Here is a 12,299-nt window from a genome sequence, read left to right on the forward strand (position 1 = left end):
AGATAGACATTTTAAAGTCAGAGCAGGTAATACCCTATCTGACCCGCATATTTTTTTTAAGTATCAAAATCAATGGCATTGCAAAAACCATTGCATTCTGTATGTTGATGACATCAGTATTGGCTACAGAGGCAAATCCATGAAAAGCGTTGAACAGAAGATGTAGTCCAGGTCAGTATCAAATGGTTTTAAAGCTTTTAAATCTCTACAAGACACTAACACGCTCACACTTGGATTATCGAAGTATAGTATATGGATCAGCCAGGAAATCCTACATCCAACTCCTGAACACAGTACATCATCAGGGTGAACATCTAGCACTAGGGGCGTTTTGAACATCACCAGCACAAAGTTTGTATGTAGAAGCAAATTAAATCTCTCTATAGACACCTCAAATTAGCCTTACAATACTCAGCAAGGCTAAAGACCAATAAAGGAAATCCGGCTTATCATCCTATTTTCTTAACTCTCTTACAAGCTTGTACAAATATATCCATCCTATGGATCAAAACACATTTACAAAATCTAAAATCAGATCTATACTGAAACAAAAACACAAAATTCCCCCTTGAAAAAAAAACAAAAACATGCAGCATTATCAGCTTTTTTATTATCACTGCTCTCCCTGCTCTTATCCATGTTAGGCTGCATGGATGGGCAGGGAGTTCTTGCCCAGAACAGAACCATACCGCTAATCCAAACTGTATTGACTCATTGTCAATCATCAACGATAGTGGTCCTGATAGAAATGCAGCCTTTGTAACAAGAAACTTTTTTCAAAAACATTAAAAAATCTTACTGATACCAAACTTCTGAACAGTAGTGAATATATAAAGTTCTTATTGTTGAGACCTCGAATATGGTCAGTATTTTTGTGTTAAGGATCTGTGTCATTAACACAAAAACAGCCTTTACTCTCACCACCACTCCATTTCTGGACCCTTACCCTTAAACCTCCATAATCAAACTCAAAAATGCTTATTTAAAAAAAAATCCACATTTCAGTCACAACAGTTTAAGACAGCAGATTTGTCCTAATACTGGATATTATACATAATTTTGTCATAAATGTGTTGTCATATTTTCACATCCTGACAAAAAGTCAGATAAATATTTATATTTAAAATAATGTACAGTTTTCATATCGTTTTCAGGCGTACTTAAATACCTAATGAGATTCCCACCTTGAGAATTGTATTTTTCCTTGTAGGTGCCCTTTTCCTCTCTCCTTCCTCCTTTCTATTCATCACATATTGTGCAGTCTCAGCAAAAGCCAAACAAGGCCTTATCTATGCACACAGCTATCCTGCCCCTGTCACCTTAGAGATTTATAACAGAGAGAGAGAAACAGAGAGAGAGATTGCTGTCAGTGGGTGGGTCAGCTGATCAATAGTGTCAGACGGGAACAGACAGTAGGACAGAGTGCTGCGGAGAGGGCAGAAGTGGGGGAGAAATAAACCCACAGACTCACAGATCAGTAGAAGAGACATGTCTGACAAATATAACATCTGAATGTATAAATGGTATTCCAAATGGTATCATCAGACTTTTGTGCCTTTTCGGTGCTGAAAATGGAGCTGAGAATACTACACTCTAATTAGTAGTTGAAAGCATCATCATATTATATAATACATCTTTAATATGAATGATTAATGCATGGATTCTTATCAATGCACATCAACAATCCAGACAGGAATAAACATTGGTAGAAACTGTTTCTCTCCTCTAATATTTTCCTTTTAAAATACATGAAGACAGAAAATAATAATAATTCAGATAATTCAATTCAATTCATGCTTCCTGCAGGCCCTTCTCTCACAATCTAATCGATTGCTAGTGTTTGCTTTCGCTCTCATTCTCATGACCCAGTTGCCAAAAGAGAGAGGGAATAGGACCAGACGGGCGCGAGTGGGTGTGAAGGAAAGAAGTGACACGTCTGAGTGCTGAACGTCAGGAGATGAAAGATGAGAGAGAGAGCAGTATTGACCGGGCTGGTTTTAGCATCAAAGTCTTCTCGAAGAGATTAAAAAAGAAATGAGAGAGATGAGAGAGTACTTTGTGAATGCTGCACTGGGAAGTAGGTTCATGGGAGCAGTAGTAATTTGAGTAATGAGGTTGTGGTACATTCTGCTGTGTCACTGTGTGTAAAAGCCACTTTGAATGATGCCATACATTGTATCTACGTCAGACCAACCAAACTGTAATTTACTGCTGAATGGCTAATGTCAGACATAGGGAATGTTGACTTCATGCTTGGTTTCTTCCTCATGGGTGTTTCCCAACTTTTTTTGATAAGTAAAAAAAATTCCACAGCACACCACTATGTAAAAATTGTACAAACAAAATTGCACAAACATACATTGCTTCAAAATGGCATATTAAAACTAGATACAATATTAAAAGTAGTAGTCACGTCATGGTAGCTAGCTATATGATGTTGTTGGTGATGATAGAACAACACATTTACATATTGTCGCAGTCGGGCGGAAACCGTGTATTTAATAAAACACTGTGTCATTGAAGTTGGTATTGTGGCTTTATATAAGACACTTGCACGTGTCATTATAATATTAACATTTTATTAAAATCAAGGTCAAATGTGGAGATACACTCACCTAAAGGATTATTAGGGACACCATACTAAAACTATGTTTGACCCCCTTTCGCCTTCAGAATTGCCTTAATTCTACGTGGCATTGATTCAACTAGGTGCTGAAAGCATTCTTTAGAAATGTTGGCCCATATTGATGGGATAGCATCTTGCAGTTGATGGAGATTTGTGGGATGTATATCCAGGGCACGAAGCTCCCGTTCCACCACATCCCAAAGATGCTCTATTGGGTTGATATTTGGTGACTGTGGGGGCCATTTTAGTACAGTGAACTCATTGTCATGTTCAAGAAACCAATTTGAAATGATTCAAGCTTTGTGACATGGTGCATTATCCTGCTGGAAGTAGCCATCAGAGGATGGGTAAATGGTGGTCATAAAGGGATGGACATGGTCAGAAACAATGCTCAGGTAGGCCGTGGCATTTAAACGATGCCCAATTGGCACTAAGGGGCCTAAAGTGTGCCAAGAAAACATCCCCCACACCATTACACCACCACCACCAGCCTGCACAGTTGTAACAAGGCATGATGGATTCATGTTCTCATTATGTTTACGCCAAATTCTGACTCTACCATCTGAATGTCTCAACAGAAATCGAGACTCATCAGACCAGGCAAAATTTTTCCAGTCTTCAACTGTCCAATTTTTGTGAGCTTGTGCAAATTGTAGCCTTTTTTTCCTATTTGTAGTGGAGATGAGTGGTACCCGGTGGGGTCTTCTGCTGTTGTAGCCCATCTGCCTCAAGGTTGTGCGTGTTGTGGCTTCACAAATGCTTTGCTGCAAACCTCGGTTGTAACGAGTGGTTATTTCAGTCAAAGTTGCTCTTCTATCAGCTTGAATCAGTCGGCCCTTTCTCCTCTGACCTCTAGCATCAACAAGGCATTTAGGCCCACAGGACTGCCGCATACTGGATGCTTTTCCCTTTTCACACCATTCTTTGTAAATCCTAGAAATGGTTGTGCGTGAAAATCCCAGTAACCGAGCAGATTGTGAAATAATCAGACCGGCCCGTCTGGCACCAACAACCATGCCACGCTCAAAATTGCTTAAATCACCTTTCTTTCCCATTCTGACTTTCAGTTTGGAGTTCAGGAGATTGTCTTGACCAGGACCACACCCCTAAACGCATTGAAGCAACTGCCATGTGATTGGTTGATTAGATAATTGCATTAATGCAAAATTGAACAGGTGTTCCTAATAATCCTTTAGGTGAGTGTACAATGATAACATAAATAGAGTTTCTACACACAATCCAATACTCAATTATGAAGATGCTAGGAGGTGAAGGGGTGAAGGTGGGTGTAAAAGTATGTGTGACAGACTGAGGAAAATGTGTTTGAATGAGCTTAAACACTATAAATGAATTAGAGTAGGTGGAGTAACAAATCAGCTGAGCGTCAGCTGAAATTGTTTAGTGATCAGTGGTCTGCCTGAACTACGCTTAAATTCCATTCGATCACTCAAGCTCTATTTACAGCGCTATGCACAGGATATTTAAAAAAGTAGGCCTATAATTTATTCAATACCAATGGCAAATACCAGACAATTCTTCGCTCTTCAAATATAATTTTTTTTTAGCTTTTATGAACATAGTGTTTCTTAAGTAAAGAAAATGCTGTAATTACTCAAACATCAGTTCCCTTTCAGTCAGTCACTACGCATTACACGATCGCTCGATGGCCTCCTCCGCCTTCACTGCTCTCAATGGGTCCCCCCAGTGGAGCGCTCTGTTACGATGCAGTCATGCCCGCAGAGTGCCTCCACCTGGCGTGGTGACCCAAACCCATGGTGGCCAAAGCCTACAGAGCTTCAGGTCAGGCCATGTCTGCCCTGCATGCTATGGCCATCTTGCAGGTCCATCAGGCCATGGTGCTCAGAAGCATGCACGAGGGTAGTGCTGACCCAGCACTATTGCAAGAGCTGCACAGACCAACCTCGTCCTCCGGGCGACAAAGGTTACTGCACGCTCTCTGGGTCAGGTGATGTCCACTTGTGTGGTCCAGGAGTGTCACTTATAACTCAACCTGGTAGATATGCGGGAGGCTGAGCGGACTAAGTTCCTTAACTCCCCTATCCCTCTTCGGCGGGGCAGTCGAGGACTAAGAAGCAAACTAAGGGCGATAAAACATATTCTGCCATGGTGGCCAGCTGCTGCCTCCACCCAGCCGCCTCCCACGTCTGGGCCGGTCATTCCACTTTGCTGCCCCATCATGGGTATGCCTGTGGTTTATATGACCCCGCTTGTTCAGTTTTTGGGAACCTGGATAGAGCTTCCCAATCTGTCCAGCTGGCTCGCTCGAACTATCAGGCTTGGCTATGCGATTCAGTTCGCGCGGTCTCCTCCCCGCTTTCCTCTCCGCTATACCATGGTGGGTGGCAATGCCCGTTATGCGCGCGGAGGTCGACACCCTACTGGCGAAGGGTGCGATCGAGGCGGTCCCTCCAGCCGAGATGAAGTCCGGCTTCTACACCCCCTACTTCATTGTACCCAAGAAGAGCGGGGGGTTACGACCAATCCAGGACCTGCGCGTCTTGAACCGAACCCTTTACAGGCTTCCATTCAAGATGTTTACAGCAAAACACATTTTCGAATGCGTTCGGCCATTGGATTGGTTTGCAGCTATCGACATGAAGGACGCATACTTTCATGTCTCCATCCTTCCTCAACAGAGACTATTTCTATGGTTTGCTTTCGAGGGGCAGGCATACCAGTACACAGTACTTCCATTAGGGTTAGCCCTGTCTCCTCGCGTCTTCATGAAGGTCGTTGAGGTAGCCCTTGTGCCACTCAGGCAACACTGGGTTTGCATCCTGAACCATCTCGACGACTGGCTGATACTAGCTCACTCTCAAGATCAGGTTTGCGAACACAGGGACCTGGTGCTCCAGCTCCAGGGACCTGGTGCTCTATGCATTCTGGCACCTCGCCTGTCTGGGCCTTCGGGTCAACTGGGAAAAGAGCAAACTCTCCCCTGTGCAGAGGATCTCTTTTCTCTGTATGGAAATCGACTCGGTCGCCATGTACGCACAGATTACGAGCGAGCGCGCGCAGTCACTGCTGAATTGCCTGAGTCAATTAGAGGGCAAGAGTGCGGTTCGACTAAAGTTATTTCAGAGGCTCCTGGGGCATACAGCATCCGCAGCAGCGGTCACACTGCTTCATATGAGACCGCTTCAGCACTGGCTTCGTGATTGAGTCCCGAGATGGGCATGGCAACAGGGCACGCTCCGGGTGCCCGTGGTCGAATGGGCCAGAGTGCCTTTAGAACGAGTGTTCAGGCATGTTGTTGTGTCAACAGATGCCTCCGCCACGGGCTGGGGTGCCATGTGCACTGGACATGTTGCCGCGGGACCGTCAGGGTGGTCTGCGTTCCCGCCGTATGTCGCAACTCGCACGCCATCTCTTGTTATTGAGTCAGAAGCATCTGAGGTCACTTCGTGCCATTTACATCCCGGGCGAGCAGAATCATGCAGCCGACGAGCTCTCACGACAACACCCATGTCCAGGGCAATGGAGACTCCATCCCCAGGCAGTTCAGCTAATTTGGGAACAGTTTGGCGACTCACAGGTAGATCTGTTTGCCTCCCCAGACAATTTCCATTGCCGGTGGTATTTTTCCCTGAACGAGGGGACCCTCGGCACGGATGCACTACCGCACAGCTGGCCGCGGGGCCTACGCAAGTATGCGTTTCCCACAGTGAGCCTTCTCGCACAGGTTCTGTGCAAGATCAAGGAGGACGAGGAGAAGGTCCTTTTGGTTGTGCCACAATGGCCCAGCCGGATTTGGTTCTCCAAACTCGTGCTCCTTGCGACAGCCCCTCCTAGGCCAATCCCTCTGAGGAAGGACCTCCTTTCTCAGAGACAGGGCACCCTCTGGCATCCGCGTCCTGACCTGTGGAACCGTCACGTGTAGGTTCTGATTGGAACAAAGAAGGTTAGAGTACCCTACCACCTCAGGTGGTGGCTACCATCACTTCAGCTAGAGCCTTGTCCACGAGACACATCTACGCTCTGAAGTGGAACCTCTTCGTCACCTGATTTTTTTCTCACCGAGAAGATCCCAGAAAATGTCAGATTGGGTCTGTGCTCTCATTCCTCTAAGAAGGGTTGGAACGAAGGCTGTCTCCTTCCACCCTGATGGTTTACGTTGCTGTGATCTGTGCGCACTAAGACCTTGTGGAATCTAAGATGGTAGGACAGCATGACATTGTCATCAGGTTCCTTAGAGCAGTGAGGAGGTTAAATCCACCTCACCCTCCACAGATACCCTCTTGGGACCTCACAGGGGTTATATCTGCCCTGCAGATAGCTCCCTTTGAGCCACTGCAGTCAGTTGAGCATAAATACTTCTCTATGAAGGCGGTGCTCCTGATCGCTTTGGCCTTTATCAAGAGGGTAGGGGACCTGCAGGCATTTCCATTGATTAAGGGTGCCTGGAAATTGGACCGGCTAACTGTCACATGATCCTTAGACCCGGCCTGGATATGTGCCCAAGGTTCCCACCACTCCTTTTAGAGATCAGGTGGTTAACCTGCAAGTGCTGCCCCTGGAGGAGACAGACCCAGTCTTGGCACTGCTCTGTCCAGTATGTGCTCTCCGCACTTACATAGACAGAACACAGTGTTTCAGGACCTCAGACAAGCTCTTTGTCTGTTACGGAGGGCAGCAGAAGGGAAAGGCACTCTCCAAGCAGAGGTTGTCTCACTGGATAGTGGAGACCATTGTCCTGGCTTACCAGGTTCAAGGCCTGCAATGCCCCCTAGGGGTGAAGGCACACTCCACCAGGAAGAAGACCGAAGACTCGGCCATGTTGTAGAGAGGCTCTGGTGTGGAAGTAACAAGGTGACGGATTAGGGACAGGTGCTGGTGATTAGTCATCATGGAAATTAACGATAGTGGCTATGATAACAAACAAGGCAGGCAAAACAAGGGAAACAGGAACTGAATACAGGAAGAGAACATAGAAACAATGTTAAAAAGACATTTCAAGTTAAAAGTCCAAAACACCAAACAGGGGAACACCGGGATCATGACAGAATCGCAACCAAGTCTCCTGAGCTTAGGAAAAGCAACCACTGAGCAATGCATTTCTCCTCTGGGTGAGAGTACCTATTTTAATCATTTGTATTGTTGTTACACCCCGTGGCTCAAAATGGACGTAACAAAAATAAGGACACACAAGAAAGCCGAAAGAGAATGCAAAATATATTAACAAAAAATAACTATACAGAAAAAAACTGTATTGAATGTAACAGTCAGGAGTCAGTGGTGTAAAGTGTAATGAATGCATGGAAGGGTAATGTGTTGTAGTAGTGTCGAATGTACCAAAGAAACAAGTTGAAAGGAAACCACACGCAAACAAAATCAAGTCCAATCTGCAGCCCCGCTGGCCTTTTCATCATGCTCCTTTTAACAAGGCCGGACAGGAAGTCAGCAACAGGTGTGCTGAATGAAACCACCCAAGAACAGCCTCTTGAGCCAGCCAACCATTCAACTCAGCCTGGGGAAAACCCCACATAACACAGGAGTCATCACAATTGTTTATTCTAATAAATAAACTCTCAATAATCTCAGTTGGAAATTAAAGCTACAATTGCAGGTTGCTTGGTTAAAACATCTGATAATTGACTAATTATTAATACTAGTATTAAATATTAAATTATTAATTCCTGTGTGCATCTCAAACATATCTATGACTATCATAGCACTGAACTCACATTGTTGATTTTGAAAAACAAAATTACCTATGCATATGGGAATATTATAGTACTACTACTAAGTGTAGGTGTTAATCTATTAAAATCACATGGTCTTGTTAATGCACAATAACAAAAGAATCATCCACAGCATGTGTCCAATATAATTTGCAGTATAATCTACATTTTACAGTCTCATCTGTTCATTTTACTTTTGTACATTACAAAGTTAAATTAGGTGCACAAATGGCAACTCTGCAGCATTAATCCAATTCACACACATATGGCACTACACTATAATATAATTCATTAGTGGTGTGTAATGGATTACAGTCTTGATTCAGGGATGAGGGATGATTCAGCCATACTACTGGAGCAGATCAACATATAAGCCAGCACACGCACACACATGAGCACAAACCTAAACTCACATGTGTGAGAGAACGACAAAGCTGAATGTTACTGCAAGACAATGGCGGCCATAATTTGTGTGTGATAGACATGATTAGCAATGACATCATATTATTTAATACTTAGACAAGTATCTTCTATGCTGAGTGTGTGGAAATTAAATCAATGTTTCATCTGACCTGCAGCACTGCAGAGCAACATGTAGAAAGTAATGCAAGGTCTCAGCTCAAACAGAAGGGCTGGTAGGAAGATTAATGTATAAACATGTCACAAGTCATGACCCGTCTGGACCCAGAGAAAACGCTTTAAGTGCGGTAGGGTCAGGGTGACAGGATGCGATCACGAGGGCTACAGGTCTTTAATTGCATAAGAGTATCTCATTACGTGCGTGTGTGAGTTTCTCTAAAGAGGAAAAAATACCCAGATGTAAATACACATGAAAAATAATCCCAAGAAAAGAGATGTGAGACGTATGTTGATGCATTTGTGTACTTTGAACTGTATTTTCTGCTAAAATCACTTAAACCAACCTGACCTACAAAATACAAAAACCTTTTCAGACTCCTTAATTTTTAAAATGCTAACATGACAAGAGAGGTAAACAAACATTTCTCTTTTTTTATTTTTAGTAAGGTAAATGTGCCTCTGCTTTTTCAGATCCACACACATTTTCCTTCTGTCAATCGATGCCACATAACGGATAAATCCACAAAATAGTAATTCATCAAACTATGCTTTTCTGCAAAACGGTTTACACATTATTAGAATGACAAGCCTTTCTGCAGGCTGTAATTTGTAAATTACATTTTTCCATTGTTTGTCCAGCAGTCCTGTCAGTCGACTCAACAAAGAGATACAAAATACAGTTCACCTCAAGCTGAGTAATATAGTCACGAGCGAGTCTGTCCCATGCATTAAACTGTAGTTTAAAAAAAAATTATAAATAAAGAGGCAGATGACGAAAAAGAGAAAAGTCAGAACGTTTTATGCAGAAAGACAAACAGGAGAGGGATTAGCCGTGAGAGAAAACAAGACATTAAAATTAGGATGTATTAGAAATGAAAGAGGTGTCCTGTGACCTGGGTTCACCGCTGACCTGCTGCCACACAAAGAATGAATTACAATAAATGACACATCACATACACATACCCATAATAATAAAATGAGGGGGAAGACTATATAATTTGACAAAGCACTCATGTAATTTAGTTATGTCCATTAATCTTCCCTTTTTCCCCCGCTTTTCATTCTCTCTCTATACATTCTGTTCTCACTCACAGAGCAAGGTGACATTTCAGTATAACCAAGCTTTTTATCTCTATTTCTTACAAATCTCAGAGCACACACACTAATCTCTATATGATTGGAAGCTAATGTTTCAGCAGCCTACAGAAGCAATATGAGCAGCAAAAGATTAGCCAGATTACATCTCTCCAGATCCCCATGAGTGCCACCTTTGGCCCACAATTGAACTTTTTCCTCTTTCACTCACCCCCACACAGCACTGCAAACTAGCCCACAGTTGGAGTAAAATCCTTCATAAATAAAGGGATAGTTCACTTGAAAATGAAAATTCTGTCATCATTTAGCCATCCTCGTGTCATTCCAATCCACTATGACTTTCTTCCTTTTGCTCAACACAAAAGATTTCGATTTTAAATAAATGCAGTTATTTTTTTTTACATTTTTTATTCATCAAACAATCAGTTTCAGAATCAGAAAAAAATCAGTTTCCACAAAACTATTAAGCAGCACAACTGTTTTCAACATTGATAATAATTAGAAATGTTTCTTGAGCACCAAATCAGCATATTAAAATGATTTCTGAAGGATCATGTGACACTAAACACTGAAAATTCAGCTTAGCCATCACAGGAATAAATTACATTTTAAACTAGGAAACAATTCTTTTGAATTGTATATTTCACAATCTTAAATTTTTTACTGTATTTTGACTTCTTTCAAAAAAAAAAAAAAAGCTCACAGATCTCAAATCTTTTAAACAGCAGTGTGTATTCTTTTGTGCTCCACAGAAGAAAGTCATACATGTTTGCAGCAACATGGGGTGAGTAAATGATTTTTAGTTTTCATTTATGTAATTTTAATAGCCACCAAGGAAGCTCATGAACATGGCATATATACGTAATAAATCTGCCATTTGTGCGTATGCAAATTGTATGTATTAAAAAAGGTCCCATGAGGACCCAGTTGAGTAAGTGTTTATGAATACACAGAGTACTAGACCAGAGAGCATGCCACCACAAACACTTATAAACGAACTTGTGAAGAAAGAGAGGGAAAAAAAAGGTCATTTGGTGAATCACCGCAGGTTTTACAGCCAAATAATTCCACATCTCTTCCTGAAAATAGCCCCTCCATTCACTGAGTTTGGTGTCAAAATTAAATGTCAAAAACATTCAAAACAACAAACCAAGTGGTTGAAGCAGATGGGTGAACAGCTGCATAGTAAGAGCATAAATGGGGAATATTAACAAAGGAGTTGCCATTTCCATTTTTATATTGTTCACTATGTCAAACACACGTGCATAAAAACAAATTATTCTAAAGGAGAAGCATTTTACTGACGTATCAAAGCTGACATTTAAAACCCTCACACTCAGGCTTGGGAAGGGAACTGACTTCAAAATGAGCTTTGATGTAGGGTTGAGAGAGAGAGAGAGAGAGAGAGAGAGAGAGAGAGAGAGAGAGAGAGAGAGAGAAGGAGAGAAAGAGATCGAGACTAAGCGTTTAATCGGTGAGCGAGTGCACTGCAACTGAGTTGAGTTGGACCAGTATTAATACAGTATTTAATTTTAATTTTACAGTATATATATATAATATATATCAGATATATCTCATTTGTATATATATATATATATATATATCATTTGTTATCATAACTCATTATTTCTGCCAACAAAACCCATTTCTAACATTTAAGTCTTTAGGTCAAAAGATCATAAAAAACATACCTTCAGTCAAGTCTGTCCAAATCTTTAAAGCGATAATTACAACAGTATGGTTCAGTTAGTTAGTAGTTAGTAAGTTGTGCGAAGAAATTTTAGACTGTGCACAGCAGCATGCAAAACAACTCAATTCAGTGCTCGCAAGCAGTTTTCTGTGACAGAGATCTCGCGTCTCAGACAATGCGAGAGAGACGCTGCACAGACAGGGTGGACCAATCGCTCTCTCTCATTAATGCATTCAAATAAATGTAATCTTACTGTGCTAATTTATCTGTATCTGACTTAGAACGGGCACAAATCTGTAAGAAATGCTATGACCTATAGACAAAATAACTGATGAAAGAGAGCTGTTATGTCAGAGCAATAGCACTGTGTGTATAAATTCCAAAGCTGCCAAAATAATACATATGCCGCAGCACTGCACAAAGACCTGAATTCGAGTCCTGATTCAAGGTCAGGGCTTTCTCAAGTCAACATCAAAGTTTGTTAACAACCTTTAGCCTCTATTTTCTGACTAGTCTGCATTGGAGGTATTTATTTAATTTAAGTTTACTCAGGTAAGCTGACTGTACTAAAGAGAAACGTGAAGCCAATGTATATAGTTAATAAAGA

At 42.0% G+C, this 12,299-nt stretch overlaps 1 protein-coding gene across 3 annotated transcripts in view; it reads right to left on the minus strand.

The window, feature by feature from the left end:
- The window catches only part of cep89 (centrosomal protein 89), a 102,009-nt gene that overhangs the window by 9,353 nt on the left and 80,357 nt on the right, over positions 1 to 12,299 (minus strand). The window lies entirely within an intron of this gene.

The sequence above is a fragment of the Gobio gobio genome (assembly GCF_949357685.1).
Source record: "Gobio gobio genome assembly, chromosome: 2".
NCBI classification, from domain to species: domain Eukaryota; kingdom Metazoa; phylum Chordata; class Actinopteri; order Cypriniformes; family Gobionidae; genus Gobio; species Gobio gobio.